Source organism: Nyctereutes procyonoides, unplaced genomic scaffold (assembly GCF_905146905.1).
Source record: "Nyctereutes procyonoides isolate TBG_1078 unplaced genomic scaffold, NYPRO_anot_genome, whole genome shotgun sequence".
Taxonomy (NCBI): Eukaryota; Metazoa; Chordata; class Mammalia; order Carnivora; family Canidae; genus Nyctereutes; species Nyctereutes procyonoides.
Window position 1 is genome coordinate 2666423 of NW_026575037.1, and position 18547 is coordinate 2684969.

At 37.2% G+C, this 18547-nt stretch overlaps 1 protein-coding gene across 5 annotated transcripts in view; it reads left to right on the forward strand.

The window, feature by feature from the left end:
• RABGAP1L (RAB GTPase activating protein 1 like) overlaps positions 1 to 18547 on the forward strand; it is a 720977-nt gene that overhangs the window by 608041 nt on the left and 94389 nt on the right. The gene's annotated exons all lie outside the window — the stretch shown is intronic.

The window sequence follows — 18547 nt, forward strand, 5'->3', positions numbered from 1 at the left end:
TATATGGGGGGGGACGGACTTACCTTCTACCCTCTCAGGTTCTGTGTCTGGGGGCCTATGAACTTAAGCTGACAAAAGGCAGATTAACAGGAAAAAAGGCATATGTTTCTTTATTGATACTATATTTTATATGAATAGCAACTTCACAGAAAAGAAGTGAAAACCCAAAAGGGCAGCTAGACTTGGGACTTATATACCATTTTAACAAAGGGTGATAAATTGTGGAGAGGTGATTGGACAAAGGAGAAGGGGTTTGGGCTCGGAGTGGGGTAGATTGTGAGCAGGTAACTTGGAGATATAGGAGGGTAGACAGGGGTTGTGGAGAGGGTCCCTTTATAAATTTCCTGTAAAGGAAATTTTAGGCAGATAGGGAGAGGGCAGAGAGTTCCCCCTGTGTCTGCAATTCCTCCATTTCCTTCAGCTCAAAATAATCCTTAGGCATATTTTGTGGCATATTTTGGGGTAACATTCTAGTCCCCTTCAGAAATGTCAGTGTCTGAAATCTTTTTAAAACCCTCCTATGGTGCTTGTTTCAGCACCACATATACTAAAACCCTCCTATGTCTGAAATTCATGGATACTATTTTATAAAACTGATTGATGAAGTTGAATAATATATATTCCCAACTTATAAGTAATTAATATATATTCCAAGATATAAGTAATAATATATATTCTGACATATAAGTAATATATGAATAATGCCTGTAACAGTGAGACACCACAGGTAATTTGTCAGTGTCAATTTTAAGAATTTTTAATATCAAATTTTTCCAATTTTAAGAATATTTAATATCAAAAAATCAATTTGTATACCTTAAATACATACATCTCTTTTGCCAAGTTATACTTCAATAAAACTAAAAAAGCTAGAATATATAAATGTTCTGGTTGTAATTCATGAGGCAAAAACCTCAATTCAAAGTGAAAGAAAGTTCTTCACAGATGTTAATGAATAACTCATTTATTGGTAATTTTCAGTAGGTTTGATACCAGCTCAGTAGGGCCTGAAATCTTAGAACTTATTTTAAAAAGTCTCATGGTTGGAGGTCAGTGTGGGATTTAAAAATAACCCCTTTCTGTAATTTTAGTTTGTAGATATAGATCTATATTCATAGTTCTCAACCGAGGGTAGTTTCTCCCCCCAGGGGACATTTGGCAAGATCTAAAAAATACAGAGCTGCCATAGCCTTGGGGGCTGGGTATACTTCTAATATCTCGGTGTAGAGGCCCATGATGGTGCAAAACATCTTAAAATTCATAGGACAGCTTTCTAAAAGAAAAAAATTATTCATCCTCAAATGCTTGCGGTGCCAGGTTTAAGAATTTTTTCTATATGACTCAATAGAGAGTTCTACAGTTTGGAGTGTGTGCTCATGTTTAATTCTGGTAGCCATTGAAAACAAAATAGAGGTCATTAAAACTCACGTCTTAGTCATGCATTTCATTACAAACTGCTTGCTGACTTTTGGCATTTTTCTTGGCCTTTTACTCTTATCTGGACCCTTAGATTTTTTATAGGCTTTATTTTTTTTAATTTTTATTTATTTATGATAGTCACACAGAGAGAGAGAGAGAGAGAGAGAGAGGCAGAGACATAGGCAGAGGGAGAAGCAGGCTCCATGCACCGGGAGCCCGACATGGGATTCGATCCCGGGTCTCCAGGATCGCGCCCTGGGCCAAAGGCAGGCGCCAAACCGCTGCGCCACCCAGGGATCCCTGGACCCTTAGATTTTTGCAATGGATTCTTGAGTTTGGTCTGAGGCAAACTATGGAGAACAAAAAGAGAAAGCACTCAAAAGATATTACTAACTGGTATTAAGTGTCCCGTCCCAGCAAGTTTAAAGATGAGGTAATTATTTAATAGATTATAATTCTTTATCATAGGATGCTTCAAGTTGGAACTATGGATGTTAAACTGAAGTAGACTCTACCATTTAGTCCAGTGCTTTTCTTTTAAAATAAAATGAAAAGCTGCCTTTCAAAGCTCATGGGTGTTTGGGTGTAGAACCAATATAAGGCATGATTGCAACCCAGACACTATGCACTTCCATTACCTCTGTAAGTTCTTTTCCTTAGCTTCTTTATTAAAATGGACTCTCATTAGCCTCTGCATCAAGCTTTGCTCAGTGTAGACTAAGAAATTTCAGGGAGAAGTTGATTTTGTGGACAAGGGGATCGGCACGTATATAACTTGCAACATAATATTAAAAATGAGGAAGGGGGGGTGGAATCCCTGGATGGCTCAGCGGTTTGACACCTGCCTTCGGCCCAGGGCGTGATCCTGGAGACCCGGGATCGAGTCCCACGTCGGGCTCCCTGCATGGATCCTGCTTCTCCTCTGTGTCTCTGCTTTTCTCTATATTATCTGTCTCTCATGAATAAATAAATAAAATCTTAATAAAATAAAATAAAAATAAAAATGAGGAAGGGGGAAAGTACAGGAACAGGAAGAGATTTTCCCTTGAATCCTCAGAATGATAGAATTACATTCCATTTCCTGTCTTTTCTTTCCCTCACAACAGGTGAAATTCTATAGTTATTTGCCTTTTTCCTTTTTAAAAAAGTTTCCATTGTTATACCCAATGGAATAAGGTTAATCCATCAGTTATTTGCCTTTTTCCTTTTTAAAAAAATTTCCATTGTTATACCCAATGGAATAAAGGGTATTTCTCTTTAGTCAGTGAGTTGATATAGTAAGATCTATTAAAAAAAGTTATTACAAAATGTGCACATTAGGGGTGCCTGGCTGGCTCAGTGGGTAGTAAAGCATGCAACTCTTTTTTTTTTTTTTTTCTGAGAGAGAGAGAGAGAGAGAGAGATCACAGAGCATGAGCAAGAGGGGCAGAAGGAGAGAACCTGAAGCAGACTTTGAGCTGAGAGTGGAGCATCTTACAACCCTGAGATCAGGACCTGAGCTGAAACTAAGAGTCAGATGCTTAACCAACTGCGCCACCCAGATGCCTCAAACATTCGATACTTCATCTTAAGATTGTTTGTTCGAGTCCCACATTGGGACTACTTAAAGTTAAGTCGAGCCTACTTCAAATTAAAACAAAATGTGCATATTAAAAAACAAGTTTTTCAGCGACCTAGTAGCTTAAGTAGCATCGAGAAGCTGTAGCTTTAATAATTTCATGTCACTGTAAGATAATTTTTTTTAAAAATAAAAAACCAGCTGTGACTACCCTGGAAGTGGGAATTTGAGGAAAATTCCTCAAGGCAGAGGAGATCTATAGAGATCACTGTTAGTAGTAGTAATCGGAGCATACCGATCTGATTTAATTTGAGATATCCAAAATAATTAGGCTGTTGAGTGTAGACGTGAGTATAATGATCACCATTTAAATAAAGTTAAAATGTTAATGTATTAAATAAAGTAACATCTCATTTGATGCCAGTGGAAAACAAAATGTTTAGCCATTATTGCAGAAGTCACTAAACCTCTGTTACAATCTGATTAGCAAGTTCTTTTTCCTTTTTGCTTTTCAAATACTATTCCCTAATTTTGCATTTAATTTATCTTTTTCTGAAAACCTGTTAATTGCATGTGCTTCAGCCCTAGAGAAGAAAATGTTGCTTAGCAACTACCAAAATAACTAATAAGCCTGTATCTAGTAAAGGCTTAAAAGACTTATTTTATATTTATATATTTCTTTATTGACCATTAAAACCAAGAGCAAGTTGTTTCACTTTGAGTTTCTTCGGATTTCTGCATCTTTTTTGTTAATTTATACATGGGCTTTTTGTAGCAAAAACAAAACAAAACAATAAATTTAATATAAATATTTTTCTCCCTCCAACCTTTTTATAATGTCGTATTTTCATCACGTGCTTTAGTTACTTTTCAACATAATACCCTATCAGTGATATATGCTAGATAAATGTTTTCTAATCACTGGATACAGAATTCTACAAGATTGTCTTTTAATGTTAAGAAGCTATTTTCTTGTTAGAGGAAATATATTAAGGCTTTAGGAAAGGGAAATAAAGATAAAATTGAAATGGTTGATATAATAAAACCTACAATGGTTTTATTTTTTGGTTATTTGACCCAGAAGTATCTCAGAAGAGTCATGTAAGCTGAGGGCTTCTGGGGTGGAAAGGGGTGCTGTCACATTGCAAGGTCCTGTCAGACTCCTGTCACTTAACCTTGCTTGCTATGTTCACTTTCCAGAGGTTTAGGTCTTCCCATTATGACATAGAGAGTTTTATTATTATCCCAATCTCAGACCTGTTTTCTTCCCTTTGCTTCTGTTCAGCTGCCCTGGGGTAAAGACAAAATACCAGTAAATTTGTTTATTTCCTTTGTGTTCTGTGGTGTTGTCAATTAAAGACTACTCTTATAAATATATCAATAATAAAAAGAACACAGGAGGGACCCCTGGGTGGCTCAGTGGTTGAGCGTCTGCCTTTCACGCAGGGCCTGATCCCAGGATCGAGTCCCACATCGGGCTCCCTGTATGGAACCTGCTTCTCCCTCTGCCTCTCTCTCTGTTTCTCATGAATAACTAAATAAAATCTTAAAAAAAAAAATGAACACAGGAAATTTATATTAATAGCGTTAAGGCAGTCTTCATTAAAGAGAAACTGTATGTGATTTCAAAGAGAATTTTGTCTTGGAATGAAGCTCCTTTACAAAATGGCTATTTTACCATTGTTTCTTATGGAAGCTTTGGACAAATTTATAGCTATTTTCTTTCAGAGGAAAAACTCATGGGATATCATCTTGCACAATGGTTAATTACCCTACACATACCACTGGGATTTTTTTAAATGGAATATCTTCATTAATATATTACCCTAACAGGGGATCCCTGGGTGGCTCAGTGGTTTGGCACCTGCCTTTGGCCCAGGGCGTGATCCTGGAGTCCTGGGATCGAGTCCCGGGTCGGGCTCCCTGCATGGGGCCTGCTTCTCCCTCTGCCTGTGTCTCTGCCTCTCTCTCTCTCTCTCTCTCTCTCTCTCTCATGAATAAATAAATAAAATCTTTAAAAAAAAAGATATTACCCTAACATAAAATAAAGGTGATTTTTAAAGCAATATTGAATTACTAATAGATGCAGTAACTGTAATAGAATAACTATCTACAGTTGGCTAATATAGGACTCATCTTTGAAGTATCTGTAAGGTCATGTACTGTGTTCATCTCTGATTTATATTGTCAAACCTCATATAGAGAGAACAATGTAGAATAACTGGAGTTAAGTTTAAGAGTGTATATAAGGGCATCCCAGGTGGCTCAGCGGGTTAGCGCCACCTTCAGCCCAGGGCGTGATCCTGGAAACCTGGGATCGAGTCCCACATCGGGCTCCCTGCATGGAGCCTGCTTCTCCCTCTACCTGTGTCTCTGCCTCTGTCTGTGTCTCTCATGAATAAATAAATAAAATCTTTTAAAAAAAAGTGTATATAAAAGTGTATAGTTAGTAAATTATCTGATATAATTACATGATGTGCTACAGAATCAGATAGTTTAGGACACAAATAATCTTTTAAAAAGAGATGTGTATAAAAGAGACAGATAATGGGAGGAAGAGTGGAGAGAAGGGAAAGAAAAAAAATATTACTGTTGAAATTTAAAGACTGGCTTAAAAGTAAAAAGAAACTCTCAAGTTTTGTTAATAGTGAATAAAATAGTTAATAAAAGCAGCCAGTTACTAATGCTTCCATTCTGTGTTCCAAGTGCAGATAATGGAAGAATTCATTTTATTCTTTATAAAATTTAATATCAGTTTAATACATAATGTTAAGTTTTTATTTAGTTAACTTCATGGGGCAGTTTTCCTACGATAGTCCTTTATTTAAAAAAAATTAGTTATTTATTCATGAGAAACACGGAGAGGCAGAGACATAGGCAGAGGGAGAAGTAGGCTCCCCGCAGGGAGCCTGGTGTTGGACTCGATCCTGGATCCCTGGATCATGCCCTGTGCTGAAGGCAGACGCTCAACCACTGAGCTACTCAGGCGTCCCCCTACTATAGTCCTTTAGACAGCTCTCCTCTATACATGGGAACAGAAAATAGAAAGTATGGATAAAACATTTAACTTTCAAATAAAGAAATATTCAAATAATGAAACTTATTTATTTTAGCTCTTAATTTTTTTGGTGCTATTGTTTGATAGGTTTCTTTAATATATGTATATACATATGTATATATATTTTTTATTTACTTATTTATTGAAGTTTGATTTGCCAGCATATGGTATAGCACCCAGTGCTCATCCCATCAACTGCCTTTCTCAGTGCCCAGTCACCCCATCTCCCCACCCACCTCCCCTTCCACTACCCATCTTCATTTCCCAGAGTTAGGAGTCTCTCATGTTTTGTCACCCTCTCTGATTTTTCCCACTCGTTTTCCCTCCTTTTCCCTATAATCCCTTTCACTATTTTTTATGTTCCCTGTATGAGTGAAATCATATAACGATTGTCCTCAAACTGACTTACTTCACTCAGCATAATACCCTCCAGTCCTATCCACATTGAAGTAAATGGTGGGTATTCGTCCTTTCTAATGGCTGAGTGATATTCCATTTTTTATATATATATAAAAGTTTTTTTTAAATTGGAGTTCAATTTGCCAACATATAGCATAACAGAATGGGAGAAGATATTTGCAATATCAGTGAGTTGAATAGCAGTGGTGAGAGTGGACATCCCTGTTGTTTCCTGATCTTAGAGGAAAGGCTCCCAGTATTTCCCCATTGAGAATGATATTTGCTGTGGGCTTCTCTTAGATGGCTTTTAAGATACTGAGGAATGTTCCCTCTGTTCCTACACTCTGAAGAGTTTTGATCAGGAATGGATGCTCTATTTTGTCAAAAGCTTTCTTTGCATCTATTGAGAAGATGATATGGTTCTTGTTTTTTCCCTTGTTGATGTGATCTATCACGTTGACTCTTTTATGAGTGTTGAACCAACCTTGCATCCCAGGGATAAATCCCACTTGGTCATGGTGAATAGTCTTCTTAATGTACTATTGGATTCTATTGGCTAGTATCTTGTTGAGAATTTTTGCATCTGTGTTCATCAGGGATATTGGTCTATAATTCTCCTTTTTGGTGGGGTCTTTGTGGGGTCTTTGTCTGGTTTTGGAATCAAGGTGATGCCTCATAAAACAAGTTTGAAAGTATTCTGTCCCTTTCTATCTTTCGGAACAGTTTTAGTAGAATAGGTATTATTTCTTCTTTAAAAGTTTGATAGAATTCCCCTGGGAAGCCATCTGGCCCTGGACTTTTTTTTTTTTTTAATTGGAGTTCAATTTGCCAACAATATAGCATAACACCCAGTGCTCATCCCATCAAGTGCCCCCCTCAGTGCCCGTCACCAGTCACCCCCACCCCCCCTTCCCTTTCCACCACCCCTTGTTCGTTTCCCAGAGGTAGGAGTCTCTCATGTTCTGCCTCCCTTTCTGATATTTCCCACTCATTTTGGCCCTGGACTTTTGTGTCTTGGGAGGTTTTTGATGACTGCTTCAGTTTCCTCCCTAGTTATTGACCTGTTCAGATTTTCTTTCTTCCTGTTCCAGTTTTGGTAGTTTGTCGTTTTCCAGAAATGTGTCAGTTCTTCTAGATTGCCCAATTTATTGGCATATAGCTGCTCATAATACACTTTTAAAATCGTTTGTATTTCCTTGGTATTGGTTGTGATCTCTCCTTTTTCCTTCGTGATTTTATTAATTTGAGTCTTTGTCTTTAATAAGGCTGGCTAATGGTTTATCTAATTAATTCTTTTAAAGAACCAACTCCTGGTTTTGTTGATCTGTTCTACATTTCCTCTGGTCTCTATTTCATTGAGTTCTGCTTGAATCTTTATTATCTCTCTTCTTTCTGCTTGGTGTAGGTTTTATTTGCTGTTCTTTCTCCAGTTCCTTTAGGTGCAAGGTTAGCTTGTGTATTTGAATTTTTTCCAATATTTTGAGGGATGCTTGTATTGCGATGTATTTCACTCTTAAGACTGCTTTTGCTGGGAATCCCTGGGTGGCTCAGGGGATTAGCACTTGCCTTCAGCCCAGGGCGTGATCCTGGAGTCCCGGGATGGAGTCCCACGTCAGGCTCCCTGCATTGAGCCTACTTCTCCCTCTGCCTGTGTCTCTGCCTCTCTCTCTATGTCTTTCATGAATAAATAAATAAAATCTTTAAAAGAAAGAAAATGATTGCTTTCACTGTATCCCAAGGGTTTTGAATTTGAATTTGAATGGTTGTATCTTCATTTTCATTAGTTTCCCTGAATGTTTTTAATTCTTCTCTAATTTCTTGATTGACCCATTCATCTTTTAGCAGGATGATCTTTAACCTCCACATGTTTGAGTTTCTTTCTTTCTTTTTTTTTTTTCCTTTTCGTGTTTAAGTTTCTTCCAAATTACTTCTGTGATTGAGTTCTAGTTTTCAAAGCGTTCTGGTCTGAAAATATGCAGGGGACAATCCCAATCTTTTGGTATCGGTTGAGTTCTGATTTATGACCCAGTATGTGGTCTATTCTGGAGAAAGTTCCATATGCACTTGAGAAGAATGTGTATTCAGTTGCATTCAGATAGAAAATTCTGTTTATATCTGTGAAATCCATCTGTTCCAGTGTATCATTTAAAGCTCTTGTTTTTTGGTGATGTTGTGCTTAGAATATATGTCATTTGCAGAAAGTGCCATGTTGAAGTCTCCTACTTTTAATATATTATTATCTAAGGATGCCTTTACTTTGGTTATTAATTGATTGATATACTTGGCAGCTCCCACATTAGGGGCATAAATATTCATGATTGTTAGGTCTTCTTGTTGGATAGACCCTTTAAGTATGATATAGTGTCCCTCTTCATCTCTTACTACAGTCTTTGGGATAAACTTTATCTGATATGAGGATTGTTACCCCAGCTTTCTTTTGAGGACCATTTGAATGGTAAATGGTTCTCCACCCTTTCATTTTTAGGCTGGAGGTGTCCTTACGTCTAAAATGAGTCTCTTGTAGACAGAAAATAGATGGGTCTTGCTTTTTTAGCCAGTCTGAAACCCTACGTCTTTTGAGAGGATCATTTAGCCCATTCACATTCAGAGTAACTGTTGAAAGATATGAATTTAGTGTTATCGTATTACCTATTCAGTCCCTGGTTTTGTGGATTATTTCTTTGGGCTCCCTCTTTCTTTTACAGGTCCCTCTTAATATTTCTTGCAGAGCTGGTTTTGGTGGTCACATATTTTTTCGGTTTCTGCCTATCTTGGAAGCTCTTTATCTCTCCTTCTATTCTGAATGAGAGCCCTGCTGGATAAAGTATTCTTGGCTGCGTGTTCTTCTCCTTCAGTATCCCGGATATATCATGCCAGCCCTTTCTAGCCTGCCAGATCTCTGTGGAGAGGTCTGCTATTAATCTAAGATTTCTCCTCATATAAGTTAAGAATCTCTTGTCTCTTGCTGCTTTAAGGATTTTCTCTTTATCTTTGGAATTTGTGAGTTTCACTATTAAATGTTGAGGTTTTGAATGGTTTTTATTGATTTCGGAGTGGGAACCTTTCTATCTCCTGGATCTAAATGCCTGTTTCCCTCCCCATATTAGGGAAGTTCTCAGCTATGATTTGTTCAGATATACTTTCTGGCCCTCTCTCCCTCTCAGCGTCTTCTGGGAACCCCAATTATATGTAGATTCTTCCTTCTCAGGTTATCATTTATTTCTCTTAGCCTTTCCTCCTGGTTTCTTAATTGTTTATCTCTTTTTTCCTCAGCTTCCTTCCTTACCATCAATTTGTCTTCTATGTCGCTCACTCTTTCTTCCACCCCATTTACCCTAGCTGTTAGGATATCCCGTTTCTATTGCATCTTATTTAATTTATTTTTAATTTCAGCCTGATCTAAATTCTGCAGTAATGAAGTCTCTAGAGTCCTTTATGCTTTTTTCCAGAGCCACTGGTAGCTTTATAATTGTGCTTCTGAATTGGCTTTCTGACATAAAATTGTAATCCATAATCTGTAACTCTGTAGCAGAGAGTACTGTTTCTGATTCTTTCTTTTGTGGTGAGTTCTTCCTTCTAGTCATTTTGTTCAATGCAGAGTGGCCGTATGAATGGGCTGAGTCAAGAATATTAACCACAACCTATGTAAATTTCACCCTAGATGATTCTGATGAGGTCAGAGACCAGAAAATAAAAGAAAAAGAACAGAACAAAATAAAAGGACCACTAAAGTGAAAAATTTTAAAACAAAGTAGTAAAAAATAAAAGGCCCAAAATCTCAAAGAAGAAGAAGGGGAAAAAAAAGTAAAGAGGAAAAAGAGAAAAAGAAGAAACAAAAGATGGGAACTGGGAGATGGTGGTGGTGAAGAAGTTGTAGTGGCAAGAGAATGTAGTCTACCTGAGGGGTCCTAGAGGGTGATCCTCTTGGTTCTTAGTGTATTAAGTTCTGTATGTTAGGGAATGCCTTGGTGGCTCAGTGGTAAAGTGCTTGCCTTCAGCCCAGGGCATGATCCTGGAGTTCCAGGATCAAGTCCCACATCAGGCTTCCAGCATGGAGTCTGCTTCTATCTCTGCCTCTGTCTCTGCTTCTGTTTCTGTGTCTCTCATGAATAAATAAATAAAATCTTTTTATTTATATTTTTTCCTAAAGTTTAACTTATTTATTTATTCATAACATATTTATTTATTCAGGATCACACCCTGGGCCGAAGGCAGGCGCTAAACCATTGAGCCATCCAGGGATTCCCCAAATCTTTTTTTTCTTAAAAGAAGATCTGCATTTTAGAAGATGCTCACTCCTAAGTTTCTTATAAACCAGCAATACTTGTAGAAAGCCCCACCAAAACATAAACATGATAAAAGAGGGGGGCAGAATGCAAATGAAGAGAGAATATAATCTCACAGAATGAATCAGCACAGTATTCCACTTGGTTCTGGGTGTATTCTGGTAATGTTTTAGAAGGTATTAAGTTCCACCATTGTAGAACACAGTGAGGCAGAGAAAACAAAAAACACAAAACACTTATATCTCGTACATCTCCCAAAATTAAACTGAGTATGTTGAAGGGAATTCAGAAGTGGAAAATATATCTAAGACATGTAATTTTAGAAATCTGAAAGTCAAAAAGGAAGAAACTTAAAAATGAAGAGCTTGCTAGAAGTGAAAACTTTTCTCTCTGTAGCGCTCCAGCTGTTCTCTCTTTAAATCTCAGGTCAAATTCATAGGTGTTCAGGATGTTTTGAAAGTTATCTAGGTAAGTTGGTAGGACCAAGCGAGTTGAGGACTACTACTCTTCTGCCATCTTGCCCCCTTCCTTAGCTCTTAGTTTTAACTTGTTTTTCTAGTGTAGTCATTTGACAGAGATGGTTAGAAATAACATCCACCAATTAGTCACTAATTAGAATATTTCTTTCATTTCCTGTTTTTGTACTCTTTGGAGTAGAGATACTAGTAAGTAGTAAAGTGTCAAACAACTAGGTGGCTATTAGGAGAAGCAAAAGTCGTTATAATTTACATAAATTAAAATTCCTCACAAATTAATATTTAATACGTATTTGTATTCAGTTTTACAGTCTGATCATTTATACAGGTTTGCTAGCATATATACATTCCTCTAGTGTCAGCTTGTTATACCATCGTTTCAATAATAATTAAATGTTGATCATTTAATATTATAAATCATAATCTCATATTATGTTGCATACTTAAAAATTCTCCATAAATGCATGCTAAGTTGTCCGAAATGGATATTTTTAAATTTTATTTTTTTTAAGGATTTTTAAAGTAGTATCAACACCCAATGGAAGGCTCAAACTCACAACCTCAAAATCAATCACACGCCAGCAACTGAGCCAGCCAGGATCCCCTCAAAGAGATATTCTTTCTTTTCTTTTCTTTTCTTTTCTTTTCTTTTCTTTTCTTTTCTTTTCTTTTCTTTTCTTTTCTTTTCTTTTTCTTTTCTTTTCTTTTCTTTTTTTCTTTCTTTTCTTTTCTTTCTTTTTTTCTTTTCTTTTCTTTCCTTCTTTCCTTCTTTCTTTCTCCTTTCCTTTCCCTCTGTCTCTCTTTCTCTTTTTTCTTTTCTTTTCTTTCTTTTCTTTTCTTTTCTTTTCTTTTCTTTTCTTTTCTTTTCTTTTCTTTTCTCTTGTCTTGTCTTGTCTTGTCTTGTCTTGTCTTGTCTTGTCTTGTCTGACAGAGCAGCAACTGAGCATGCAGGCAAGCCTGCATAGAGGGAGGAGCAGAGGAGGGAGAGGGACAGACTCTCCAGCAGACTCCACATGGCCTGGCCCAAGACTCAGTCTCATGGCCCTGAGATTTGAGATCATGACCTGAGCCAAACTAAGAGTGGAATGCTCAATGGACTGAGCCACCAAGGAGCCACTTTTTAATAAGGATACATCATAGACTATGGGTGTCCTGTGGCCTAGAGGTGGTCCTTAGAATTTGTAAGTGAAAGTAAACCCTTTGGCAGTTATGAAGGCAATAATATTGTCTCTTAACTTCCTGCTGTCTTTGATGAGTAACACCTAAGGATGTTAGCTATTTTTAGCTGAAAAATAAAAATCATGATACTGGAAAGAGATTCTTTGCAGCGATACTTTCTGACAGTTCTTAGGCTTGAAATGACAACTTTTGGGGAATATATTTTACGTTGAACATGAAAAATAAATTATTGGGTTGCCTGGCTGGCTTGGTAGGTAGAGCATAGGACTCTTGATCTCAGTATTATAAATTCAACCCCCACAGTGGGTGTAGAGATTACTTAAAAATAAAATCTTTTAAAAAATTAAAAGTAAAATAAGTTCTTATTGAAATGAATGAACTTGCCACCATTCCTACTAAAACCACTGTTAAAAAAATATGAAGACCTTTTTATTACTATTCTATTAGCACATTAAGCAATTTACTCTTGCAAACAAACAAAAAACCAATTTTTAACAACGGAGAAGCTGTTGTTAACAGGTCATTCAAGGAATGCTGCTTCCGCACACGTGATATTTTCTGTTCTAGCAGACCGATAATATGTGCGTTATACTTGTATTTGGCCTCCGTTTTCTTTATATTTGCAAATGCCTTGTATAAATAATACTGTTAGATGCAAAATGAGTTTTTAGTTCATATTTTCAGTGTGTATTAATATCATGTTAAAAGCAAAGTACTAAGAGGGGAATGCCTGGCTGCCTCAGTCAGTGGAACATGCAACCATTGGTTGGGGTCCTGAGTTTGAGCCCCATATTGGACATAGAGCTTGCTTAAAAAAAAAATCTAAAAGCAAAATACTAAGAGAAGAGAGATACAAAGTCCAGCTTTGGAAACTGTAAAGCTTCTATTTCAAGATCTCCAAGTTGAGTTTACTTTCTTCTCTCTTGAATTCATCTTATGATGAACCTGTTGGGAGTTGGGGAGACACACAGCCTTTCTAATCACATATTTCAGTTTTAATCATGGCTCTGATTTACTAGTGGTGTATTCTTAAATTACTTAAGCTCATAGGGCAGTGATTTACTCTTCTGTAAAATGGGAATAATAAAACCAGCTTCAGAGTATTGTTGTAAAAACTAAAAGAGTGTAGTTAAAGCTCTATCCTGGCACAGTAGATGTTAAATATGTGTTCTCTCCTCCCTCCCCCTTCACTCCTCATCAAACTCAGTTGATATCTTTGAAATGAAATGGAATAACAGTTTTATTGGTCAGTTATAAGCTTCCACATAAGCTGTTATTCTAAACCATTGTATAGGATATTTCTTTTGACTCTGAGATACTGATGAACAATGGAAAATCTTGTTATAATACAGTTATAAAGAAGGATTATGTATTTCCACATATTAGCCCATAGTAACAGTGTTTTGTTGATCAGGTTACAACAGATGAATATCGGTATACAACAAGTGCTCTCTTTGTTCCCTGTTCTCGTCACAATTGCTTAATTTAATAAGAGGTAATTGATTAAACTGCATTGTTGTCAGGAAACTGAGGAGGGTGGCTAAAGTACAGGACACTACACCCCCCCCACCCTCACACACCATCAAGCTTTCATGTCCTCTAACGTGTCCGCATGATTTCTGACAGAAGGACATGTGTAAATTACCAGATTGCTCCCAAATAATGCAACATCTAAAAACATTTAATTGCTTAGGAAAAACTCGTGGAGGATTGGGGTTGTGTGACATCATCTCTTTCTCCTGGATTTTTATTAATCAGATAAGGAAATAGAAAACGGAGACATTGTGTTCTCGGATACTGAGCATACCACCCCACCCACCTCAGTTCTGAAAGTTACAATTCTATCTTCTCTTCAGTGTTTACCAAATGGTCTTGTCCCTGCAGATGTCATTTTTATTAAAATTGATAATAGCAGCAAATAGCAGCAACATTAACCAAACACTTTCTGGAGCCAGGCAGCTAACTAAGGGATTTTACATGCATTATCTTATTATCCCGCATAGTAACAGCATTGTTATTATTTTCTCATTACATGAATGTGAAAACCAAGGGTAAGACAGCCTATGTAATTTGCGTATGGTCACAGAACTAGTATGTTGCAGAATCAGATATTATTCTAAACTCTGAAGCCCATATGTTAACCATTCTACTATCGATCCTTCCTCTAATGACAAAAATGGAAGCCAGAAAGGCAGAAACTTCATGGTCTTCAGTGACTGCCATTGGCTTATACACCGTGTTTTCCAAATTTGTTGACCTGATATTTGAAACCTACCACACAAGCCAATTCAAATTTGCCTTTGAAACCTTATCCCCTGCTGTACCCCACCAATATCAGTTTACCGCTCTGACCAGGCTTACTTTCCTTATCAAAAAATTATTTCACATTGCTTATCTAAATCCAATCTGTCTTTTCCATGAATGACAGTCCTGTATGCAGATAGAATTCATACTATTACTATCCTAAAGTCACTTACAATTGCATTACTTGATAAACATAGCATATTGTATTCTAGGGTGGGGGGTTGCTGGGAGGAGATACCAGTGTTTGAAAAGCAGTAATTTCTGGCCCATGGCTGATTCTCAGTTTATGTTTGCTTATTTCCCTTATTGACCTTTAATGATGAAGGGCACATACCTTGAAGCCAGACACATTTGTTTATGAATAGTATCAGCTCCGTTTTTGTAATAATTGAGTCAAATCAGCTCCGTGATTGTAATAATTGAGTCAAATCATTCAACTTCTCCACACTTTAGTGGAGAAGCAGGAATAATTATAGTTCCTACTTCATTGACTTACTGTGAAAATTAAATTAGATTTTATGTCTAAGACACAGTAAATGCTTACTACATGTTAATTGCTATTATTATTATAAAAGATTTTTTTAGGATATATTAGTTATTTATTTTTGTGTGTCTTTGTGTTTTTTTTTTTTAAATAGGCTCCACACTGGGTATGGAGCAGGGGCTTGAACTCATGACCCTGAGATCAAGCCCTGACCTGAGAGTCAGATGCTTAACCCACTGAGCTATCCAGGCACCCTTATTAGTCATTATTATAAGTAAATTATATGTTACCATATTAAAATTTTTAATATAGTAAGCCTCCCAACTCCCATGCACATTACAAGCATTTAGCAAATGCTGTTGGGTTTTTTAAATTGAGATATAATTCACATAGCATCAAATTCATCAAGTTGGTGGGGTTTTTTATTTGTTTTGCAGTTTTAAAATTCTAGTTAACAGTGTAATATTAGTTTCAGGTATACAATATAGTGCTTCAACACTTCATCCATCACCTGTGCTCATCACAAGTGCCTCCTTAATCCCCATCACCTATGTCACCTTCTACCCACACCCACCTCCCCTGGTAACCATCTGTGTGCTCTCTAGAGTTAAGCTTCTGTTTCTTGATTGGCATCTCTGTCTCTGTCTCTCTCTCTTTCTCTCTTTTTCTTCCCCTTTGTGTGGTTGCAAATGCATCAGGTTTTAACTGTAGGATTTAAGTCAAGTCCACCACTGCAAGGTGTCTGTATGTGACCTGCTGCAGGGACCTGAGGACCTGTTGGAAGAGACTTATCCAGGCTGGAGTCACCAGCCCTGCTGGAGGAACTTGAGACAAATGAAGACGTAAATAATTTTTTGCTGTTCCCTAAAACCATTTTCTGATCTTGGTTAAAAAGAGAGAGAGAGAGAGAGAGACTCTAAAACATCCTGTGCAATGGTTTGATTTCGTTGTTAGTACAACTTTTTTAAAATTTAAAGAAATGTTTTAAAGCATTATTTGAATGCTTTAAAAACTAAGGTGAAGTTATTTGTAAATACAATTCAGTTGTGCATGCTGCTCAAAATGAGACAAGATGAAACATTGCTTCTATTTTTAGATATGTCTGAAATCATCCTCAGCAAAATCAGTGAACGCTTACAAGCACTAGAAGCACTTATTTTTGTTTAGGTAAAATTTAAGTGAATGTGTTGTGTTAAAAAACAATACTCAACCGAGTAAATTTTAAAGATCTTATTGGCTTTATCCAATGATTTATGACTTGAGCAGCATCCATTCTAGCAGATAGGAAGGAGCTCTGAGGAGTTGTACAAAAGAAAAGACTTTCATAGACAGAAGGGAGCAGGAACAAAGAAAGTTATAGTCGGCAAAAAAGCAGATTCATGATTTTAAAGGGGTCTGTCGGGCAAGTTACCCAAGTAGTGCTGATTGGGCAATTTCTGAGTGCCTGGTTTAAGATTCCATTTCTAGGAGAGCCAAAACTGTAATGAAGTCTCTGTTTGGTGACATGGGGCTTCACATAAGTGACTCCATTTGGGGCTTGTTTTCTTGTTTTTAACAGTTGGCTGTGGATTTTACAGTTACAAATGAGGTAAAAAGCTGATGGTTAGAGAGTTGCAGACTCTCACAGTCTGGGCTCTACCTCACCCACATTCTTTGTAGTGAGATTCGAATGAGGAAGTAAGATACCCAGTATAGCTGGTAGGCAAGTATTTAGTCCCCCCTGGTTTTTCTTTTCTTTGACGCTGGGCATTTTTTTCCCCCTTAAGAATCTGTGCTTTCTGAGGTTTTGAATTTGCCTAGCCATTGCTAGGAGAGATAGGAAAGATAATGAGCTGAATGGCTGGAATTTGACACAAGAATAATGGTTTTTCTTTATTTACCTTTGCATGATTTTTAAAGAAAGCTAGGATTTAGCTTATTTATCTTTTACTTTTTGTTCTTTTCCCTTTGTAAAAGCGCAGTGTGTGTTACTGGACCATTCTGAAATCCAAAATACTCTCAAAAGCTTTCTTCTATTGATACTTCTATGACTTCTCATTCTTCTTTACTCTTTTGTTCTCACTTGAGTTTTATAAGGTACACTCCTAAGTGTGAAACCTACTTGGAATATTGGGTTTTTGTGATTAAGAAAGTACTTGTAGAATTTTGCTTTCTTACAGTGGTTTATGCCAATACCATGAATATTTTGTGGAGATCTTTTAGAACTGTGTACATTCATGTACACTTCATGAGTGTTTATGTTGAATGATTTAGCAACAATTAGACAAGCGCCGCTGGGGAGGGAAGAAGAACATCTGTAGGGTTCCACCTGTGCATGTGGAGTGCATAGAAGACCCTCTGCCCTTGATAGCACATTTCTGCCATGGTGCTTTTCTCCTGCTTTCCATCTTATCCTGATTGTATGGCTGTTGTAATGAGAATGTTCAACGAGTAGAGTTGAAGGCCTGGGAAAAAGGTCTTTACAGCCACTCTGTGGCTCTTTTTAAAGACATGCAATCTATTTTTTAACATATTTGCTCCTTTCATTTGAATTCTACTTATCATAAAGCTACTTTGCTTTGCTGCATTTAGGGAGAACACAGAAATTAGAAGATGTTCACCTCTTATTCAGGCTTTTCTTGACTTGTTTTGGCTGTACCTAAATTTGGACACATGAGAATAGATGTTCTCCGACGGTCAGGAATGGTTCATTAGATTCGTACTCACTCAGGATGACCCAGGTATGGTTTTTGTTAAAAAGTAATAATCCTAGAAGAATGATTGTTGGAGCAAAATCAGCTACCAGAGTAAAATCTGTCAATGTAAGATGTTAAAACAGCACTTAAAAATCATTAAAGATATATATGTTTAAAGATTTTATTTATTCATTTGAGAGAGAAAGAGGAAGAGAACATAAGAATAAGAGGAAGAGAGAGAAGTAGACTCCCCGCTGAGCAGGGAGCCCAATGTGGGGCTCCACCCCAGGACTGGGAGATCATGACCTGAACCAAAGGCAGATGCTCAACTGACTGAGCCACCCAGATGTCCCTCACTAAAGATAGTTTGGTCTCTAAAATTTTTCTTATTTTATTGAGATCTGGAGAGGCTTTTTTTTTTTTTTTAAGATTTTTTATTTATTTACTCATGAGACAGAGAGAGAAAGAGAGAGAGAGGCAGGGGGAGAAGCAGGCTCCACACAGGGAGCCTGATGTGGGACCGGATCCCGGGTCTCAGGGATCAGGCCCTGGGCTGCAGTCGGCGCTAAACTGCTGAGCCACCCGGGCTGCCCCGGAGAGGCTTTTAAAAATTATTTTGTAGCCAGTATGACCTCTAAATTGAAAGACCGTGAAGAATAACTAATAAAAAGTATTACAGCTGTCATTGACTCCTCTTCATAGGCAAAAG